This window comes from Scyliorhinus torazame, chromosome 14 (assembly GCF_047496885.1).
Source record: "Scyliorhinus torazame isolate Kashiwa2021f chromosome 14, sScyTor2.1, whole genome shotgun sequence".
NCBI classification, from domain to species: Eukaryota; Metazoa; Chordata; class Chondrichthyes; order Carcharhiniformes; family Scyliorhinidae; genus Scyliorhinus; species Scyliorhinus torazame.
In genome coordinates this window covers 227,124,997-227,147,120 of record NC_092720.1, presented here as the reverse complement: position 1 = coordinate 227,147,120, position 22,124 = coordinate 227,124,997, and the positions used below count along the sequence as shown (strand labels likewise).

The window sequence follows — 22,124 nt, the reverse complement described above, 5'->3', positions numbered from 1 at the left end:
CTCTCACATTCCCTCTCTCCTGGTATAAATTCTCTCTCTCACACATTCCCTCTCTCCTGGTTTAAATTCTCTCCCTCTCTCTCACATTCCCTCTCTCTCACATTCCCTCTCTCCTGGTTTAAATTCTCTCTCTCACACACATTCCCTCTCTCCTGGTTTAAATTCTCTCTCTCACATTCCCTCTCTCCTGGTTTAAATTCTCTCTCTCTCACACACATTCCCTCTCTCCTGGTTTAAATTCTCTCTCTCTCTCACATTCCCTCTCTCCTGGTTTAAATTCTCTCTCTCTCACACATTCCCTCTCTCCTGGTTTAAATTCTCTCTCTCTCTCACACATTCCCTCTCTCCTGGTTTAAATTCTCTCTCTCTCTCACATTCCCTCTCTCCTGGTTTAAATTCTCTCTCTCTCTCTCTCACATTCCCTCTCTCCCGGTTTAAATTCTCTCTCTCTCTCACATTCCCTCTCTCCTGGTTTAAATTCTCTCTCTCTCTCACATTCCCTCTCTCCTGGTTTAAATTCTCTCTCTCTCTCACATTCCCTCTCTCCTGGTTTAAATTCTCTCTCTCTCTCTCACATTCCCTCTCTCCTGGTTTAAATTCTCTCTCTCTCTCACATTCCCTCTCTCCTGGTTTAAATTCTCTCTCTCTCTCTCACATTCCCTCTCTCCTGGTTTAAATTCTCTCTCTCTCTCTCTCTCACATTCCCTCTCTCCTGGTTTAAATTCTCTCTCTCTCTCTCTCACATTCCCTCTCTCCTGGTTTAAATTCTCTCTCTCTCTCACATTCCCTCTCTCCTGGTTTAAATTCTCTCTCTCTCTCTCTCACATTCCCTCTCTCCTGGTTTAAATTCTCTCTCTCTCTCACATTCCCTCTCTCCTGGTTTAAATTCTCTCTCTCTCTCTCTCACATTCCCTCTCTCCTGGTTTAAATTCTCTCTCTCTCTCTCTCACATTCCCTCTCTCCTGGTTTAAATTCTCTCTCTCTCTCTCACATTCCCTCTCTCCTGGTTTAAATTCTCTCTCTCTCTCACATTCCCTCTCTCCTGGTTTAAATTCTCTCTCTCTCTCTCTCACATTCCCTCTCTCCTGGTTTAAATTCTCTCTCTCTCACACATTCCCTCTCTCCTGGTTTAAATTCTCTCTCTCTCTCTCACATTCTCTCTCTCGCTCACATTCTCTCTCTCTCGCTCACATTCCCTCTCTCCTGGTTTAAATTCTCTCTCTCTCTCTCTCACACATTCCCTCTCTCCTGGTTTAAATTCTCTCTCTCTCTCTCTCTCACATTCCCTCTCTCCTGGTTTAAATTCTCTCTCTCTCTCTCTCACATTCCCTCACTCCTGGTTTAAATTCTCTCTCTCTCTCTCTCACATTCCCTCTCTCCCGGTTTAAATTCTCTCTCTCTCACATTCCCTCTCTCCTGGTTTAAATTCTCTCTCTCTCTCACATTCCCTCTCTCCTGGTTTAAATTCTCTCTCTCTCTCACACATTCCCTCTCTCCTGGTTTAAATTCTCTCTCTCTCTCTCACATTCCCTCTCTCCTGGTTTAAATTCTCTCTCTCTCTCTCACATTCCCTCTCTCCTGGTTTAAATTCTCTCTCTCTCTCTCACATTCCCTCTCTCCTGGTTTAAATTCTCTCTCTCTCACACATTCCCTCTCTCCTGGTTTAAATTCTCTCTCTCTCTCACACATTCCCTCTCTCCTGGTTTAAATTCTCTCTCTCTCTCACATTCCCTCTCTCCTGGTTTAAATTCTCTCTCTGTCTCACATTCCCTCTCTCCTGGTTTAAATTCTCTCTCTCTCTCACATACCCTCTCTCCTGGTTTAAATCCTCTCTCTCTCTCTCACATTCCCTCCCTCCTGGTTTAAATTCTCTCTCTCTCTCACATTCCCTCTCTCCTGGTTTAAATTCTCTCTCTCTCTCACATTCCCTCTCTCCTGGTTTAAATTCTCTCTCTCTCACATTCCCTCTCTCCTGGTTTAAATTCTCTCTCTCTCTCACATTCCCTCTCTCCTGGTTTAAATTCTCTCTCTCTCTCACATTCCCTCTCTCCTGGTTTAAATTCTCTCTCTCTCTCTCTCACATTCCCTCTCTCCTGGTTTAAATTCTCTCTCTCTCACACATTCCCTCTCTCCTGGTTTAAATTCTCTCTCTCTCACACATTCCCTCTCTCCTGGTTTAAATTCTCTCTCTCTCTCTCACATTCCCTCTCTCCTGGTTTAAATTCTCTCTCTCTCTCACACATTCCCTCTCTCGTGGTTTAAATTCTCTCTCTCTCTCCCTCACATTCCCTCTCTCCTGGTTTAAATTCTCCCTCTCTCTCACACATTCTCTCTCTCCTGGTTTAAATTCTCTCCCTCTCTCTCACATTCCCTCTCTCCTGGTATAAATTCTCTCTCTCACACATTCCCTCTCTCCTGGTTTAAATTCTCTCCCTCTCTCTCACATTCCCTCTCTCCTGGTTTAAATTCTCTCTCTCACACACATTCCCTCTCTCCTGGTTTAAATTCTCTCTCTCACATTCCCTCTCTCCTGGTTTAAATTCTCTCTCTCTCACACACACATTCCCTCTCTCCTGGTTTAAATTCTCTCTCTCTCTCACATTCCCTCTCTCCTGGTTTAAATTCTCTCTCTCTCACACATTCCCTCTCTCCTGGTTTAAATTCTCTCTCTCTCTCACATTCCCTCTCTCCTGGTTTAAATTCTCTCTCTGTCTCACATTCCCTCTCTCCTGGTTTAAATTCTCTCTCTCTCTCACATTCCCTCTCTCCTGGTTTAAATTCTCTCTCTCTCTCTCACATTCCCTCTCTCCTGGTTTAAATTCTCTCTCTCTCTCACATTCCCTCTCTCCTGGTTTAAATTCTCTCCCTCTCTCTCACATTCCCTCTCTCCTGGTTTAAATTCTCTCTCTCTCTCTCTCTCACATTCCCTCTCTCCTGGTTTAAATTCTCTCTCTCTCTCTCTCACATTCCCTCTCTCCTGGTTTAAATTCTCTCTCTCTCTCACATTCCCTCTCTCCTGGTTTAAATTCTCTCTCTCTCTCTCTCACATTCCCTCTCTCCTGGTTTAAATTCTCTCTCTCTCTCACATTCCCTCTCTCCTGGTTTAAATTCTCTCTCTCTCTCTCTCACATTCCCTCTCTCCTGGTTTAAATTCTATCTCTCTCTCTCTCACATTCCCTCACTCCTGGTTTAAATTCTCTCTCTCTCTCTCTCACATTCCCTCTCTCCCGGTTTAAATTCTCTCTCTCTCTCACATTCCCTCTCTCCTGGTTTAAATTCTCTCTCTCTCTCACATTCCCTCTCTCCTGGTTTAAATTCTCTCTCTCTCTCACACATTCCCTCTCTCCTGGTTTAAATTCTCTCTCTCTCTCTCACATTCCCTCTCTCCTGGTTTAAATTCTCTCTCTCTCTCTCACATTCCCTCTCTCCTGGTTTAAATTCTCTCTCTCTCTCTCACATTCCCTCTCTCCTGGTTTAAATTCTCTCTCTCTCTCACATTCCCTCTCTCCTGGTTTAAATTCTCTCTCTCTCTCACATTCCCTCTCTCCTGGTTTAAATTCTCTCTCTCTCTCACATTCCCTCTCTCCTGGTTTAAATTCTCTCTCTCTCTCTCTCACATTCCCTCTCTCCTGGTTTAAATTCTCTCTCTCTCTCTCACATTCCCTCTCTCCTGGTTTAAATTCTCTCTCTCTCTCTCTCTCTCACATTCCCTCTCTCCTGCTTTAAATTCTCTCTCTCTCTCTCACACATTCCCTCTCTCCTGGTTTAAATTCTCTCTCTCTCTCTCTCACATTCCCTCTCTCCTGGTTTAAATTCTCTCTCTCTCTCTCACACATTCCCTCTCTCCTGGTTTAAATTCTCTCTCTCTCTCTCTCTCACATTCCCTCTCTCCTGGTTTAAATTCTCTCTCTCTCTCTCTCACATTCCCTCTCTCCTGGTTTAAATTCTCTCTCTCTCTCTCTCACATTCCCTCTCTCCGGGTTTAAATTCTCTCTCTCTCTCACACATTCCCTCTCTCCTGGTTTAAATTCTCTCTCTCTCTCTCACATTCCCTCTCTCCTGGTTTAAATTCTCTCTCTCTCTCACACATTCCCTCTCTCCTGGTTTAAATTCTCTCTCTCTCTCTCTCTCTCACATTCCCTCTCTCCTGGTTTAAATTCTCTCTCTCTCTCACACATTCCCTCTCTCCTGGTTTAAATTCTCTCTCTCTCTCTCACATTCCCTCTCTCCTGGTTTAAATTCTCTCTCTCTCTCTCACATTCCCTCTCTCCTGGTTTAAATTCTCTCTCTCTCTCTCTCACATTCCCTCTCCCCTGGTTTAAATTCTCTCTCTCTCTCACATTCCCTCTCTCCTGGTTTAAATTCTCTCTCTCTCTCTCACATTCCCTCTCTCCTGGTTTAAATTCTCTCTCTCACACATTCCCTCTATCCCGGTTTAAATTCTCTCTCTCTCACACATTCCCTCTCTCCTGGTTTAAATTCTCTCTCTCACACATTCCCTCTCTCCCGGTTTAAATTCTCTCTCTCTCACACATTCCCTCTCTCCTGGTTTAAATTCTCTCTCTCTCTCACACATTCCCTCTCTCCTGGTTTAAATTCTCTCTCTCTCTCACATTCCCTCTCTCCTGGTTTAAATTCTCTCTCTCTCACACATTCCCTCTCTCCTGGTTTAAATTCTCTCTCTCACACATTCCCTCTCTCCCGGTTTAAATTCTCTCTCTCTCTCACACATTCCCTCTCTCCTGGTTTAAATTCTCTCTCTCTCTCACACATTCCCTCTCTCCCGGTTTAAATTCTCTCTCTCTCTCTCACATTCCCTCTCTCCTGGTTTAAATTCTCTCTCTCTCTCACACATTCCCTCTCTCCTGGTTTAAATTCTCTCTCTCTCTCTCACATTCCCTCTCTCCTGGTTTAAATTCTCTCTCTCTCTCACACATTCCCTCTCTCCTGGTTTAAATTCTCTCTCTCTCACACATTCCCTCTCTCCTGGTTTAAATTCTCTCTCTCTCACACATTCCCTCTCTCCTGGTTTAAATTCTCTCTCTCTCTCACACATTCCCTCTCTCCTGGTTTAAATTCTCTCTCTCTCTCTCACATTCCCTCTCTCCTGGTTTAAATTCTCTCTCTCTCACACATTCCCTCTCTCCTGGTTTAAATTCTCTCTCTCTCTCTCACATTCCCTCTCACCCGGTTTAAATTCTCTCTCTCTCACACATTCCCTCTCCTGGTTTAAATTCTCTCTCTCTCACACATTCCCTCTCTCCTGGTTTAAATTCTCTCTCTCTCTCACACATTCCCTCTCTCCTGGTTTAAATTCTCTCTCTCTCTCTCACATTCCCTCTCTCCTGGTTTAAATTCTCTCTCTCTCTCTCACATTCCCTCTCTCCTGGTTTAAATTCTCTCTCTCTCTCACACATAACCTCTCTCCTGGTTTAAATTCTCTCTCTCTCTCTCACATTCCCTCTCTCGTGGTTTAAATTCTCTCTCTCACACATTCCCTCTCTCCCGGTTTAAATTCTCTCTCTCTCTCACACATTCCCTCTCTCCTGGTTTAAATTCTCTCTCTCACACATTCCCTCTCTCCCGGTTTAAATTCTCTCTCTCTCTCACACATTCCCTCTCTCCTGGTTTAAATTCTCTCTCTCTCTCACACATTCCCTCTCTCCTGGTTTAAATTCTCTCTCTCTCTCTCACATTCCCTCTCTCCTGGTTTAAATTCTCTCTCTCTCTCACACATTCCCTCTCTCCTGGTTTAAATTCTCTCTCTCACACATTCCCTCTCTCCCGGTTTAAATTCTCTCTCTCTCTCACACATTCCCTCTCTCCTGGTTTAAATTCTCTCTCTCTCTCACACATTCCCTCTCTCCTGGTTTAAATTCTCTCTCTCTCTCACACATTCCCTGTCACCTGGTTTAAATTCTCTCTCTCACACATTCCCTCTCTCCTGGTTTAAATTCTCTCTCTCTCTCACACATTCCCTCTCTCCTGGTTTAAATTCTCTCTCTCACACACATTCCCTCTCTCCTGGTTTAAATTCTCTCTCTCTCTCACACATTCCCTCTCTCCTGGTTTAAATTCTCTCTCTCTCTCACACATTCCCTCTCTCCTGGTTTAAATTCTCTCTCTCACATTCCCTCTCTCCTGGTTTAAATTCTCTCTCTCTCTCACACATTCCCTCTCTCCTGGTTTAAATTCTCTCTCTCTCTCTCACATTCCCTCTCTCCCGGTTTAAATTCTCTCTCTCTCACACATTCCCTCTCCTGGTTTAAATTCTCTCTCTCTCTCACATTCCCTCTCTCCTGGTTTAAATTCTCTCTCTCTCTCTCACATTCCCTCTCTCCTGGTTTAAATTCTCTCTCTCACACACATTCCCTCTCTCCTGGTTTAAATTCTCTCTCTCTCTCTCTCTCACATTCCCTCTCTCCTGGTTTAAATTCTCTCTCTCTCTCTCACATTCCCTCTCTCCTGGTTTAAATTCTCTCTCTCTCTCTCACATTCCCTCTCTCCTGGTTTAAATTCTCTCTCTCACACACATTCCCTCTCTCCCGGTTTAAATTCTCTCTCTCTTTCTCACACATTCCCTCTCCTGGTTTAAAATCTCTCTCTCTCTCACATTCCCTCTCTCCTGGTTTAAATACTCTCTCTCTCTCTCACATTCCCTCTCTCCTGGTTTAAATTCTCTCTCTCACACACATTCCCTCTCTCCTGGTTTAAATTCTCTCTCTCTCACATTCCCTCTCTCCCGGTTTAAATTCTCTCTCTCTCTCTCACATTCCCTCTCTCCTGGTTTAAATTCTCTCTCACACACATTCCCTCTCTCCTGGTTTAAATTCTCTCCCTCTCTCTCACACATTCCCTCTCTCCTGGTTTAAATTCTCTCCCTCTCTCTCACACAGTCCCTCTCTCCTGGTTTAAATTCTCTCTCTCACACATTTCCTCTCTCCCGGTTTAAATTCTCTCTCTCTCTCACACATTCCCTCTCTCCTGGTTTAAATTCTCTCTCTCTCTCTCTCACACATTCCCTCTCTCCTGGTTTAAATTCTCTCTCTCTCTCTCTCACACATTCCCTCTCTCCTGGTTTAAATTCTCTCTCTCTCTCACACATTCCCTCTCCTGGTTTAAAATCTCTCTCTCTCTCACATTCCCTCTCTCCTGGTTTAAATTCTCTCTCTCTCTCTCACATTCCCTCTCTCCTGGTTTAAATTCTCTCTCTCACACACATTCCCTCTCTCCTGGTTTAAATTCTCTCTCTCTCACATTCCCTCTCTCCCGGTTTAAATTCTCTCTCTCTCTCTCACATTCCCTCTCTCCTGGTTTAAATTCTCTCTCTCACACACATTCCCTCTCTCCTGGTTTAAATTCTCTCCCTCTCTCTCACACATTTCCTCTCTCCTGGTTTAAATTCTCTCTCACACACATTCCCTCTCTCCTGGTTTAAATTCTCTCCCTCTCTCTCACACAGTCCCTCTCTCCTGGTTTAAATTCTCTCTCTCACACATTTCCTCTCTCCTGGTTTAAATTCTCTCTCTCTCTCACACATTTCCTCTCTCCTGGTTTAAATTCTCTCTCTCTCTCTCACACATTCCCTCTCTCCTGGTTTAAATTCTCTCTCTCTCACACATTCCCTCTCTCCTGGTTTAAATTCTCTCTCTCTCACACATTCCCTCTCTCCTGGTTTAAATTCTCTCTCTCTCTCTCTCTCTCTCTCTCTCTCTCACACATTCCCTCTCTCCTGGTTTAAATTCTCTCTCTCTCACACATTCCCTCTCTCCTGGTTTAAATTCTCTCTCTCTCTCTCTCTCTCTCACACATTCCCTCTCTCCTGGTTTAAATTCTCTCTCTCTCTCACATTCCCTCTCTCCTGGTTTAAATTCTCTCTCTCTCTCTCACACATTCCCTCTCTCCTGGTTTAAATTCTCTCTCTCTCACACATTCCCTCTCTCCTGGTTTAAATTCTCTCTCTCTCACACATTCCCTCTCTCCTGGTTTAAATTCTCTCTCTCTCTCACATTCCCTCTCTCCTGGTTTAAATTCTCTCTCTCACACATTCCCTCTCTCCTGGTTTAAATTCTCTCTCTCTCACACATTCCCTCTCTCCTGGTTTAAATTCTCTCTCTCTCACACATTCCCTCTCTCCTGGTTTAAATTCTCTCTCTCTCTCACATTCCCTCTCTCCTGGTTTAAATTCTCTCTCTCTCTCTCTCACACATTCCCTCTCTCCTGGTTTAAATTCTCTCTCTCTCTCTCTCACACATTCCCTCTCTCCTGGTTTAAATTCTCTCTCTCTCTCTCACACATTCCCTCTCTCCTGGTTTAAATTCTCTCTCTCTCACACATTCCCTCTCTCCTGGTTTAAATTCTCTCTCTCTCTCACACATTCCCTCTCTCCTGGTTTAAATTCTCTCTCTCTCACATTCCCTCTCTCCTGGTTTAAATTCTCTCTCTCTCTCTCACATTCCCTCTCTCCTGGTTTAAATTCTCTCTCTCACACACATTCCCTCTCTCCTGGTTTAAATTCTCTCTCTCTCACACATTCCCTCTCTCCTGGTTTAAATTCTCTCTCTCTCACACATTCCCTCTCTCCTGGATTAAATTCTCTCTCTCTCTCTCACACATTCCCTCTCTCCTGGTTTAAATTCTCTCTCTCACACACATTCCCTCTCTCCTGGTTTAAATTCTCTCTCTCTCTCTCACATTCCCTCTCTCCTGGTTTAAATTCTCTCTCTCTCTCACATTCCCTCTCTCCTGGTTTAAATTCTCTCTCTCTCTCTCTCTCACACATTCCCTCTCTCCTGGTTTAAATTCTCTCTCTCTCTCACATTCCCTCCCTCCTGGTTTAAATTCTCTCTCTCTCTCTCTCACACATTCCCTCTCTCCTGGTTTAAATTCTCTCTCTCACACACATTCCCTCTCTCCTGGTTTAAATTCTCTCTCTCTCACACATTCCCTCTCTCCTGGTTTAAATTCTCTCTCTCTCTCACACATTCCCTCTCTCCTGGTTTAAATTCTCTCTCTCTCTCTCACACATTCCCTCTCTCCTGGTTTAAATTCTCTCTCTCACACACATTCCCTCTCTCCTGGTTTAAATTCTCTCTCTCTCTCTCACATTCCCTCTCTCCTGGTTTAAATTCTCTCTCTCTCTCACATTCCCTCTCTCCTGGTTTAAATTCTCTCTCTCTCTCTCACACATTCCCTCTCTCCTGGTTTAAATTCTCTCTCTCTCTCACACATTCCCTCTCTCCTGGTTTAAATTCTCTCTCTCTCTCACACATTCCCTCTCTCCTGGTTTAAATTCTCTCTCTCTCTCTCACATTCCCTCTCTCCTGGTTTAAATTCTCTCTCTCTCTCTCACACATTCCCTCTCTCCTGGTTTAAATTCTCTCTCTCTCTCTCACATTCCCTCTCTCCTGGTTTAAATTCTCTCTCTCTCTCTCTCACACATTCCCTCTCTCCTGGTTTAAATTCTCTCTCTCTCTCTCTCACATTCCCTCTCTCCCGGTTTAAATTCTCTCTCTCTCTCTCACATTCCCTCCCTCCTGGTTTAAATTCTCTCTCTCTCACACATTCCCTCTCTCCTGGTTTAAATTCTCTCTCTCTCTCACATTCCCTCTCTCCTGGTTTAAATTCTCTCTCTCTCTCTCTCACACATTCCCTCTCTCCTGGTTTAAATTCTCTCTCTCTCTCTCACATTCCCTCTCTCCTGGTTTAAATTCTCTCTCTCTCACACATTCCCTCTCTCCTGGTTTAAATTCTCTCTCTCTCTCTCACATTCCCTCTCTCCTGGTTTAAATTCTCTCTCTCACACACATTCCCTCTCTCCTGGTTTAAATTCTCTCTCTCTCTCACACATTCCCTCTCTCCTGGTTTAAATTCTCTCTCTCTCTCTCACATTCCCTCTCTCCTGGTTTAAATTCTCTCTCTCTCTCACATTCCCTCTCTCCTGGTTTAAATTCTCTCTCTCACACACATTCCCTCTCTCCTGGTTTAAATTCTCTCTCTCTCTCACACATTCCCTCTCTCCTGGTTTAAATTCTCTCTCTCTCTCTCACATTCCCTCTCTCCTGGTTTAAATTCTCTCTCTCTCTCACACATTCCCTCTCTCCTGGTTTAAATTCTCTCTCTCTCTCACACATTCCCTCTCTCCTGGTTTAAATTCTCTCTCTCTCTCTCACATTCCCTCTCTCCTGGTTTAAATTCTCTCTCTCTCTCTCACATTCCCTCTCTCCTGGTTTAAATTCTCTCTCTCTCTCACACATTCCCTCTCTCCTGGTTTAAATTCTCTCTCTCTCACATTCCCTCTCTCCTGGTTTAAATTCTCTCTCACACATTCCCTCTCTCCTGGTTTAAATTCTCTCTCTCTCTCACACATTCCCTCTCTCCTGCTTTAAATTCTCTCTCTCTCTCTCACACATTCCCTCTCTCCTGGTTTAAATTCTCTCTCTCTCTCTCACATTCCCTCTCTCCTGGTTTAAATTCTCTCTCACCCAAGACGAGCTCCGGGACGAGGCGCGGTTTCCCGGGACGAGGCCGGTTTTCCGGGACGAGGCCGGTTTCCCGGGACGAGGCCGGTTTTCCGGGACGAGGCCGGTTTCCCGGGACGAGGCCGGTTTCCCGGGACGAGGCGCGGATTCCCGGGACGAGGCGCGGATTCCCGGGACGAGGCGCGGATTCCCGGGACGAGGCCGGTTTTCCGGGACGAGGCCGGTTTTCCGGGACGAGGCGCGGATTCCCGGGACGAGGCGCGGATTCCCGGGACGAGGCGCGGATTCCCGGGACGAGGCCGGTTTTCCGGGACGAGGCCGGTTTTCCGGGACGAGGTTCCCGCTGGAGTTTTCCGTTCAAGGGGCTCGCGGGCGACCGGAAGTTTTTAAATGTCCCGCCCCGTCCCGCCATTGGCCGGGGCGGGGCCACGTGGGGCGCCGGCCGCCCCTTCCATTGGTCGGCGCCCGCCGCGACGTCACAGTCCGTGACGTCGCAATGGCCAACCGTCACATTTCAAAGCGCCAACCGTCAAAACTGTCACCCGGATCCGTCCCCACCGTCCCAGCCCGGAAAACCCGCCCGGATCCGTCAGCCCGGAAAACCCGCCCGGATCCGTCAGCCCGGAAAACCCGCCCGGATCCGTCAGCCCGGAAAACCCGCCCGGATCCGTCAGCCCGGAAAACCCGCCCGGATCCGTCAGCCCGGAAAACCCGCCCGGATCCGTCAGCCCGGAAAACCCGCCCGGATCCGTCAGCCCGGAAAACCCGCCCGGATCCGTCAGCCCGGAAAACCCGCCGGAAGCGGGAATCCCGCCCGGAAAACCCGCCCTGAAAACCCACCTGGATCCAACCGGAATACCCGATCCGGAAAACCAACCCGGATCCGTAACGAATGTGTCAACCTGGAAAACCAGCAGGGACTGGGAGAGAGAGAGTGAGGCAGGGACTGGGAGAGAGAGAGAGTGAGGCAGGGACTGAGAGAGAGGGAGTGAGGCACGGACTGAGAGATAGAGAGTGAGGCAGGGACTGAGAGATAGAGAGTGAGGCAGGGACTGAGAGAGAGAGAGTGAGGCAGGGACTGAGAGAGAGAGAGTGAGGCAGGGACTGAGAGAGAGGGAGTGAGGCAGGGACTGGGAGAGAGGGAGTGAGGCAGGGACTGAGAGAGAGAGAGTGAGGCAGGGACTGAGAGAGAGTGAGGGAGGCAGGGACTGAGAGAGAGGGAGTGAGGCAGGGACTGGGAGAGAGGGAGTGAGGCAGGGACTGAGAGTGGGAGAGTGAGGCAGGGACTGAGAGAGAGTGAGTGAGGCAGGGACTGAGAGAGAGAGAGTGAGGCAGGGACTGAGAGAGAGTGAGGGAGGCAGGGACTGAGAGAGAGAGAGGGAGGCAGGGACTGAGAGATAGAGAGTGAGGCAGGGACTGAGAGAGAGAGAGGGAGGCAGGGACTGAGAGAGAGAGAGTGAGGCAGGGACTGAGAGAGAGAGAGTGAGGCAGGGACTGAGAGAGAGAGAGGGAGGCACGGACTGGGAGAGAGTGAGGGAGGCAGGGACTGAGAGAGAGAGAGGGAGGCAGGGACTGAGAGATAGAGAGTGAGGCAGGGACTGAGAGAGAGAGAGGGAGGCAGGGACTGAGAGAGAGAGAGTGAGGCAGGGACTGAGAGAGAGTGAGGGAGGCAGGGACTGAGAGAGAGAGAGGGAGGCAGGGACTGAGAGATAGAGAGTGAGGCAGGGACTGAGAGAGAGAGAGGGAGGCAGGGACTGAGAGAGAGAGAGTGAGGCAGGGACTGAGAGAGTGAGAGTGAGGCAGGGACTGAGAGAGAGTGAGGGAGGCAGGGACTGAGAGAGAGAGAGTGAGGCAGGGACTGGGAGAGAGAGAGTGAGGCAGGGACTGAGAGAGAGTGAGGGAGGCAGGGACTGGGAGAGAGAGAGTGAGGCACGGACTGGGAGAGAGGGAGTGAGGCAGGGACTGGGAGAGAGAGAGTGAGGCAGGGACTGAGAGATAGAGAGTGAGGCAGGGACTGAGAGAGAGAGTGAGGCAGGGACTGAGAGAGAGTGAGGGAGGCAGGGACTGAGAGAGAGAGAGTGAGGCAGGGACTGGGAGAGAGAGAGTGAGGCAGGGACTGAGAGAGAGGGAGTGAGGCAGGGACTGGGAGAGAGGGAGTGAGGCAGGGACTGGGAGAGAGAGTGAGGCAGGGACTGAGAGAGAGTGAGGGAGGCAGGGACTGGGAGAGAGAGAGTGAGGCAGGGACTGAGAGAGAGGGAGTGAGGCAGGGACTGGGAGAGAGGGAGTGAGGCAGGGACTGGGAGAGAGAGAGTGAGGCAGGGACTGGGAGAGAGAGAGTGAGGCAGGGACTGGGAGAGAGAGAGTGAGGCAGGGACTGGGAGAGAGAGAGTGAGGCAGGGACTGGGAGAGAGAGAGTGAGGCAGGGACTGGGAGAGAGAGAGTGAGGCAGGGACTGGGAGAGAGAGAGTGAGGCAGGGACTGGGAGAGAGAGAGTGAGGCAGGGACTGGGAGAGAGAGAGTGAGGCACGGACTGAGAGAGAGAGAGTGAGGCAGGGACTGAGAGAGAGAGAGGGAGGCAGGGACTGAGAGAGAGAGAGGGAGGCAGGGACTGAGAGAGAGGGAGTGAGGCAGGGACTGGGAGAGAGAGAGTGAGGCAGGGACTGGGAGAGAGAGAGTGAGGCAGGGACTGGGAGAGAGAGAGTGAGGCAGGGACTGGGAGAGAGAGAGTGAGGCAGGGACTGAGAGAGAGAGAGTGAGGCAGGGACTGAGAGAGAGAGAGGGAGTGAGACAGGGACTGGGAGATAGAGAGTGAGGCAGGGACTGAGAGAGAGAGAGGGAGTGAGACAGGGACTGGGAGATAGAGAGTGAGGCAGGGACTGAGAGAGAGAGAGGGAGTGAGACAGGGACTGAGAGATAGAGAGTGAGGCAGGGACTGAGAGAGAGAGAGAGTGAGGCAGGGACTGAGAGAGAGAGAGAGTGAGGCAGGGACTGGGAGATAGAGAGTGAGGCAGGGACTGAGAGAGAGAGAGGGAGTGAGACAGGGACTGAGAGATAGAGAGTGAGGCAGGGACTGAGAGAGAGAGAGAGTGAGGCAGGGACTGAGAGAGAGAGAGAGTGAGGCAGGGACTGAGAGAGAGAGAGAGTGAGGCAGGGACTGAGAGAGAGAGAGAGTGAGGCAGGGACTGAGAGAGAGAGAGTGAGGCAGGGACTGAGAGAGAGAGAGAGTGAGGCAGGGACTGGGAGAGAGAGAGTGAGGCAGGGACTGGGAGAGAGAGAGTGAGGCAGGGACTGGGAGAGAGAGAGTGAGGCAGGGACTGAGAGAGAGAGAGTGAGGCAGGGACTGAGAGAGAGGGAGTGAGGCAGGGACTGGGAGAGAGAGAGTGAGGCAGGGACTGAGAGAGAGGGAGTGAGGCAGGGACTGGGAGAGAGAGAGTGAGGCAGGGACTGAGAGAGAGAGAGTGAGGCAGGGACTGGGAGAGAGAGAGAGTGAGGCACGGACTGAGAGATAGAGAGTGAGGCAGGGACTGGGAGAGAGAGAGTGAGGCAGGGACTGGGAGAGAGAGAGTGAGGCAGGGACTGAGAGAGAGAGAGTGAGGCAGGGACTGGGAGAGAGAGAGAGTGAGGCACGGACTGAGAGATAGAGAGTGAGGCAGGGACTGGGAGAGAGAGAGTGAGGCAGGGACTGGGAGAGAGAGAGTGAGGCAGGGACTGAGAGAGAGAGTGAGGCAGGGACTGAGAGAGAGAGTGAGGCAGGGACTGAGAGATAGAGAGTGAGGCAGGGACTGAGAGATAGAGAGTGAGGCAGGGACTGAGAGATAGAGAGTGAGGCAGGGACTGAGAGATAGAGAGTGAGGCAGGGACTGGGAGAGAGAAAGTGAGGCAGGGACTGGGAGAGAGAGAGTGAGGCAGGGACTGAGAGATAGAGAGTGAGGCATGGACTGGGAGAGAGAGAGTGAGGCAGGGACTGAGAGATAGAGAGTGAGGCAGGGACTGAGAGATAGAGAGTGAGGCAGGGACTGGGAGAGAGAGAGTGAGGCACGGACTGAGAGATAGAGAGTGAGACAGGGACTGGGAGAGAGAGAGTGAGGCATGGACTGGGAGAGAGAGAGTGAGGCAGGGACTGGGAGAGAGAGAGTGAGGCAAGGACTGGGAGAGAGAGAGGGAGTGAGGCAGGGACTGAGAGAGAGAGTGAGGCACGGACTGAGAGATAGAGAGTGAGACAGGGACTGGGAGAGAGAGAGTGAGGCATGGACTGGGAGAGAGAGAGTGAGGCAGGGACTGGGAGAGAGAGAGTGAGGCAAGGACTGGGAGTGAGAGAGGGAGTGAGGCAGGGACTGAGAGAGAGGGAGTGAGGCAGGGACTGGGAGAGAGAGAGGCAGGGACTGGGAGAGAGAGAGTGAGGCAGGGACTGAGAGATAGAGAGTGAGGCAGGGACTGAGAGAGAGGGAGTGAGGCAGGGACTGGGAGAGAGAGAGGGAGTGAGAGAGAGAGAGAGTGAGGCAGGGACTGGGAGAGAGCGAGTGAGGCAGGGACTGAGAGAGAGAGAGTGAGGCATGGACTGGGAGAGAGAGAGTGAGGCAGGGACTGAGAGATAGAGAGTGAGGCAGGGACTGAGAGATAGAGAGTGAGGCAGGGACTGGGAGAGAGAGAGTGAGGCACGGACTGAGAGATAGAGAGTGAGACAGGGACTGGGAGAGAGAGAGTGAGGCATGGACTGGGAGAGAGAGAGTGAGGCAGGGACTGGGAGAGAGAGAGTGAGGCAAGGACTGGGAGAGAGAGAGGGAGTGAGGCAGGGACTGAGAGAGAGAGAGTGAGGCACGGACTGAGAGATAGAGAGTGAGACAGGGACTGGGAGAGAGAGAGTGAGGCATGGACTGGGAGAGAGAGAGTGAGGCAGGGACTGGGAGAGAGAGAGTGAGGCAAGGACTGGGAGAGAGAGAGGGAGTGAGGCAGGGACTGAGAGAGAGGGAGTGAGGCAGGGACTGGGAGAGAGAGAGGCAGGGACTGGGAGAGAGAGAGTGAGGCAGGGACTGAGAGATAGAGAGTGAGGCAGGGACTGAGAGAGAGAGATAGAGAGTGAGGCAGGGACTGGGAGAGAGAGAGTGAGGCATGGACTGGGAGAGAGAGAGTGAGGCAGGGACTGGGAGAGAGAGAGTGAGGCACGGACTTAGAGATAGAGAGTGAGACAGGGACTGGGAGAGAGAGAGTGAGGCATGGACTGGGAGAGAGAGAGTGAGGCAGGGACTGGGAGAGAGAGAGTGAGGCAAGGACTGGGAGAGAGAGAGGGAGTGAGGCAGGGACTGAGAGAGAGAGAGTGAGGCACGGACTGAGAGATAGAGAGTGAGACAGGGACTGGGAGAGAGAGAGTGAGGCATGGACTGGGAGAGAGAGAGTGAGGCAGGGACTGGGAGAGAGAGAGTGAGGCAAGGACTGGGAGAGAGAGAGGGAGTGAGGCAGGGACTGAGAGAGAGAGGGAGTGAGGCAGGGACTGGGAGAGAGAGAGGCAGGGACTGGGAGAGAGAGAGTGAGGCAGGGACTGAGAGATAGAGAGTGAGGCAGGGACTGAGAGAGAGGGAGTGAGGCAGGGACTGGGAGAGAGAGAGGGAGTGAGACAGGGACTGAGAGAGAGAGAGTGAGGCAGGGACTGGGAGAGAGAGAGTGAGGCAGGGACTGAGAGAGAGAGAGTGAGGCAGGGACTGAGAGATAGAGAGTGAGGCAGGGACTGAGAGAGAGGGAGTGAGGCAGGGACTGGGAGAGAGAGAGGGAGTGAGACAGGGACTGAGAGAGAGAGAGAGAGTGAGACAGGGACTGAGAGAGAGAGAGAGTGAGGCAGGGACTGGGAGAGAGAGAGTGAGGCAGGGACTGAGAGAGAGAGAGTGAGGCACGGACTGGGAGAGAGAGAGTGAGGCAGGGACTGAGAGAGTGAGAGTGAGGCAGGGACTGAGAGATAGAGAGTGAGGCAGGGACTGAGAGAGAGAGAGTGAGGCAGGGACTGAGAGAGAGAGAGAGAGTGAGGCAGGGACTGAGATAGAGAGAGTGAGGCAGGGACTGAGAGAGAGAGAGTGAGGCACGGACTGGGAGAGAGAGAGTGAGGCAGGGACTGTGAGAGTGAGGCAGGGACTGAGAGATAGAGAGTGAGGCAGGGACTGAGAGATAGAGAGTGAGGCAGGGACTGAGAGATAGAGAGTGAGGCAGGGACTGAGAGAGAGAGAGTGAGGCAGGGACTGAGAGAGAGAGAGAGAGAGAGAGTGAGGCAGGGACTGAGAGAGAGGGAGTGAGGCACGGACTGGGAGAGAGAGAGAGTGAGGCAGGGACTGGGAGAGAGAGAGAGAGTGAGGCAGGGACTGGGAGAGAGAGAGTGTGGCACGGACTGAGAGATAGAGAGTGAGGCAGGGACTGAGAGAGAGAGAGTGAGGCAGGGACTGAGAGAGAGGGAGTGAGGCACGGACTGGGAGAGACGGAGTGAGGCAGGGACTGGGAGAGACGGAGTGAGGCAGGGACTGGGAGAGAGGGAGTGAGGCAGGGACTGGGAGAGAGAGAGTGAGGCAGGGACTGAGAGAGAGAGAGAGAGAGAGTGAGGCAGGGACTGAGAGATAGAGAGTGAGGCAGGGACTGAGAGATAGAGAGTGAGGCAGGGACTGAGAGAGAGGGAGTGAGGCACGGACTGAGAGATAGAGAGTGAGGCACGGACTGGGAGAGACGGAGTGAGGCAGGGACTGGGAGAGACGGAGTGAGGCAGGGACTGGGAGAGAGGGAGTGAGGCAGGGACTGGGAGAGAGAGAGTGAGGCAGGGACTGAGAGAGAGAGAGAGAGAGTGAGGCAGGGACTGAGAGATAGAGAGTGAGGCAGGGACTGAGAGATAGAGAGTGAGGCACGGACTGAGAGATAGAGAGTGAGGCAGGGACTGAGAGATAGAGAGTGAGGCAGGGACTGAGAGATAGAGAGTGAGGCAGGGACTGAGAGATAGAGAGTGAGGCAGGGACTGAGAGATAGAGAGTGAGGCAGGGACTGAGAGATAGAGAGTGAGGCAGGGACTGAGAGATAGAGAGTGAGGCAGGGACTGAGAGATAGAGAGTGAGGCAGGGACTGAGAGATAGAGAGTGAGGCAGGGACTGAGAGATAGAGAGTGAGGCAGGGACTGAGAGAGAGGGAGTGAGGCACGGACTGAGAGATAGAGAGTGAGGCAGGGACTGAGAGAGAGGGAGTGAGGCAGGGACTGGGAGAGAGAGTGAGGCAGGGACTGAGAGAGTGAGAGTGAGGCACGGACTGAGAGATAGAGAGTGAGGCAGGGACTGAGAGAGAGGGAGTGAGGCAGGGACTGGGAGAGAGAGAGTGAGGCAGGGACTGAGAGATAGAGAGTGAGGCACGGACTGGGAGAGAGAGAGTGAGGCAGGGACTGGGAGAGAGAGAGTGAGGCAGGGACTGAGAGATAGAGAGTGAGGCAGGGACTGGGAGATAGAGAGTGAGGCAGGGACTGAGAGATAGAGAGTGAGGCAGGGACTGGGAGATAGAGAGTGAGGCAGGGACTGGGAGAGAGAGAGTGAGGCAGGGACTGGGAGAGAGAGAGTGAGGCAGGGACTGGGAGAGAGAGAGTGAGGCAGGGATTGAGAGATAGAGAGTGAGGCAGGGACTGGGAGATAGAGAGTGAGGCAGGGACTGAGAGATAGAGAGTGAGGCAGGGACTGGGAGAGAAAGAGTGAGGCAGGGACTGAGAGATAGAGAGTGAGGCACGGACTGAGAGATAGAGAGTGAGGCAGGGACTGGGAGATAGAGAGTGAGGCAGGGACTGAGAGATAGAGAGTGAGGCACGGACTGGGAGAGAGAGAGAGTGAGGCAGGGACTGAGAGAGAGAGAGTGAGGCAGGGACTGAGAGAGAGAGAGTGAGGCAGGGACTGGGAGATAGAGAGTGAGGCAGGGACTGAGAGATAGAGAGTGAGGCAGGGACTGGGAGAGAGAGAGTGAGGCAGGGACTGGGAGATAGAGAGTGAGGCACGGACTGAGATAGAGAGTGAGGCAGGGACTGGGAGATAGAGAGTGAGGCAGGGACTGAGAGATAGAGAGTGAGGCACGGACTGAGAGAGAGAGTGAGGCAGGGACTGAGAGAGTGAGAGTGAGGCAGGGACTGAGAGAGAGAGAGTGAGGCAGGGACTGAGAGATAGAGAGTGAGGCAGGGACTGGGAGAGAGAGAGGGAGTGAGACAGGGACTGAGAGAGAGAGAGAGTGAGGCAGGGACTGGGAGAGAGAGAGGGAGTGAGGCAGGGACTGAGAGAGAGAGTGAGGCAGGGACTGAGAGATAGAGAGTGAGGCAGGGACTGAGAGATAGAGAGTGAGGCAGGGACTGGGAGAGAGATAGAGAGTGAGGCACGGACTGAGAGATAGAGAGTGAGGCAGGGACTGGGAGAGAGGGAGTGAGGCAGGGACTGGGAGAGAGAGAGTGAGGCAGGGACTGAGAGAGTGAGAGTGAGGCAGGGACTGAGAGATAGAGAGTGAGGCACGGACAGAGATAGAGAGAGAGTGAGGCAGGGACTGAGAGATAGAGAGTGAGGCACGGACTGAGAGATAGAGAGTGAGGCAGGGACTGAGAGATAGAGAGTGAGGCAGGGACTGAGAGAGAGGGAGTGAGGCAGGGACAGAGAGATAGAGAGTGAGGCAGGGACTGGGAGAGAGATAGAGAGTGAGGCACGGACTGAGAGATAGAGAGTGAGGCAGGGACTGAGAGAGAGGGAGTGAGGCAGGGACTGAGAGAGAGGGAGTGAGGCAGGGACGGGGAGAGAGGGAGTGAGGCAGGGACTGGGAGAGGGAGTGAGGCAGGGACTGAGAGAGAGAGAGAGAGTGAGGCAGGGATGAGAGATAGAGAGTGAGGCAGGGACTGAGAGATAGAGAGTGAGGCAGGGACTGAGAGACAGGGAGTGAGGCACGGACTGAGAGATAGAGAGTGAGGCAGGGACTGAGAGAGAGGGAGTGAGGCAGGGACTGGGAGAGAGAGAGTGAGGCAGGGACTGAGAGAGTGAGAGTGAGGCAGGGACTGAGAGATAGAGAGTGAGGCAGGGACTGAGAGATAGAGAGTGAGGCAGGGACTGAGAGATAGAGAGTGAGGCAGGGACTGAGAGATAGAGAGTGAGGCAGGGACTGAGAGATAGAGAGTGAGGCAGGGACTGAGAGATAGAGAGTGAGGCAGGGACTGAGAGATAGAGAGTGAGGCAGGGACTGAGAGATAGAGAGTGAGGCAGGGACTGAGAGAGAGGGAGTGAGGCACGGACTGAGAGATAGAGAGTGAGGCAGGGACTGAGAGAGAGGGAGTGAGGCAGGGACTGGGAGAGTGAGAGTGAGGCACGGACTGAGAGATAGAGAGTGAGGCAGGGACTGAGAGAGAGGGAGTGAGGCAGGGACTGGGAGAGAGAGAGTGAGGCAGGGACTGAGAGATAGAGAGTGAGGCACGGACTGGGAGAGAGAGAGTGAGGCAGGGACTGGGAGAGAGAGAGTGAGGCAGGGACTGAGAGATAGAGAGTGAGGCAGGGACTGGGAGATAGAGAGTGAGGCAGGGACTGAGAGATAGAGAGTGAGGCAGGGACTGGGAGAGAGAGAGTGAGGCAGGGACTGAGAGATAGAGAGTGAGGCACGGACTGAGAGATAGAGAGTGAGGCAGGGACTGGGAGATAGAGAGTGAGGCAGGGACTGAGAGAGATAGTGAGGCACGGACTGGGAGAGAGAGAGAGTGAGGCAGGGACTGAGAGAGAGAGAGTGAGGCAGGGACTGGGAGATAGAGAGTGAGGCAGGGACTGGGAGAGAGAGAGAGTGAGGCAGGGACTGAGAGACTGAGAGTGAGGCAGGGACTGAGAGATAGAGAGTGAGGCACGGACTGGGAGAGAGAGAGTGAGGCAGGGACTGGGAGAGAGAGAGAGTGAGGCAGGGACTGGGAGATAGAGAGTGAGGCAGGGACTGAGAGATAGAGAGTGAGGCAGGGACTGGGAGAGAGAGAGGGAGTGAGACAGGGACTGAGAGAGAGAGTGAGGCAGGGACTGGGAGAGAGAGAGGGAGTGAGGCAGGGAATGAGAGAGAGAGTGAGGCAGGGACTGAGAGATAGAGAGTGAGGCAGGGACTGAGAGATAGAGAGTGAGGCAGGGACTGAGAGAGAGAGAGTGAGCCAGGGACTGAGAGATAGAGAGTGAGGCAGGGACAGAGAGTGAGAGTGAGGCAGGGACTGAGAGATAGAGAGTGAGGCAGGGACTGGGAGATAGAGAGTGAGGCACGGACTGAGAGAGAGAGAGTGAGGCAGGGACTGTGAGAGTGAGGCAGGGACTGAGAGATAGAGAGTGAGGCAGGGACTGAGAGATAGAGAGTGAGGCAGGGACTGGGAGAGAGAGAGGGAGTGAGACAGGGACTGAGAGAGAGAGAGAGAGTGAGGCAGGGACTGGGAGAGAGAGAGGGAGTGAGGCAGGGACTGAGAGAGAGAGTGAGGCAGGGACTGAGAGATAGAGAGTGAGGCAGGGACTGAGAGATAGAGAGTGAGGCAGGGACTGGGAGAGAGAGAGTGAGGCAGGGACTGAGAGATAGAGAGTGAGGCAGGGACTGGGAGAGAGAGAGGGAGTGAGACGGACTGAGAGAGAGAGAGAGTGAGGCAGGGACTGGGAGAGAGAGAGGGAGTGAGGCAGGGACTGAGAGAGAGAGTGAGGCAGGGACTGAGAGATAGAGAGTGAGGCAGGGACTGAGAGATAGAGAGTGAGGCACGGACTGGGAGAGAGAGAGTGAGGCAGGGACTGAGAGATAGAGAGTGAGGCACGGACTGAGAGATAGAGAGTGAGGCACGGACTGAGAGAGAGAGAGTGAGGCAGGGACTGAGAGAGAGAGAGTGAGGCAGGGACTGGGAGAGAGAGAGGGAGTGAGACAGGGACTGAGAGAGAGAGAGAGAGAGAGTGAGGCAGGGACTGGGAGAGAGAGAGGGAGTGAGGCAGGGACTGAGAGATAGAGAGTGAGGCAGGGACTGAGAGATAGAGAGTGAGGCACGGACTGGGAGAGAGAGAGAGTGAGGCACGGACTGGGAGAGAGAGAGTGAGGCAGGGACTGAGAGATAGAGAGTGAGGCACGGACTGAGAGATAGAGAGTGAGGCACGGACTGGGAGAGAGAGAGAGTGAGGCACGGACTGGGAGAGAGAGTGAGTGAGGCACGGACTGAGAGAGAGAGAGTGAGGCAGGGACTGGGAGAGAGTGAGGCACGGACTGGGAGAGAGAGAGAGTGAGGCAGGGACTGAGAGAGAGAGAGAGTGAGGCAGGGACTGGGAGAGAGAGAGAGTGAGGCAGGGACTGAGAGAGAGAGAGTGAGGCAGGGACTGGGAGAGAGAGTGAGGCACGGACTGAGAGAGAGAGAGTGAGGCAGGGACTGGGAGAGAGAGTGAGGCACGGACTGGGAGAGAGAGAGAGTGAGGCAGGGACTGGGAGAGAGAGAGAGAGTGAGGCACGGACTGAGAGAGAGAGAGTGAGGCAGGGACTGGGAGAGAGAGTGAGGCACGGACTGGGAGAGAGAGAGAGTGAGGCAGGGACTGAGAGAGAGAGAGTGAGGCAGGGACTGAGAGAGAGGGAGTGAGGCAGGGACTGAGAGAGAGAGAGTGAGGCAGGGACTGGGAGAGAGAGAGAGTGAGGCAGGGA

General features: G+C 52.0%; 1 protein-coding gene across 4 annotated transcripts in view; it reads right to left on the bottom strand.

Moving 5' to 3' along the window:
* Positions 1-11,436, bottom strand: part of kifc1 (kinesin family member C1) — a 38,982-nt gene extending 27,546 nt beyond the window's left edge. The window contains exon 1 of one of the 4 annotated variants that reach the window (XM_072475814.1): positions 11,322-11,436. The gene's annotated coding sequence lies outside the window, so the exon portion shown is untranslated. Of the gene's footprint in view, positions 1-10,484; positions 10,886-11,321 lie in introns of those variants that run through there. The other 3 variants (XM_072475817.1, XM_072475813.1, XM_072475816.1) reach the window with 3 other exon arrangements.
* Between the last annotated feature and the right edge of the window lie 10,688 nt (positions 11,437-22,124).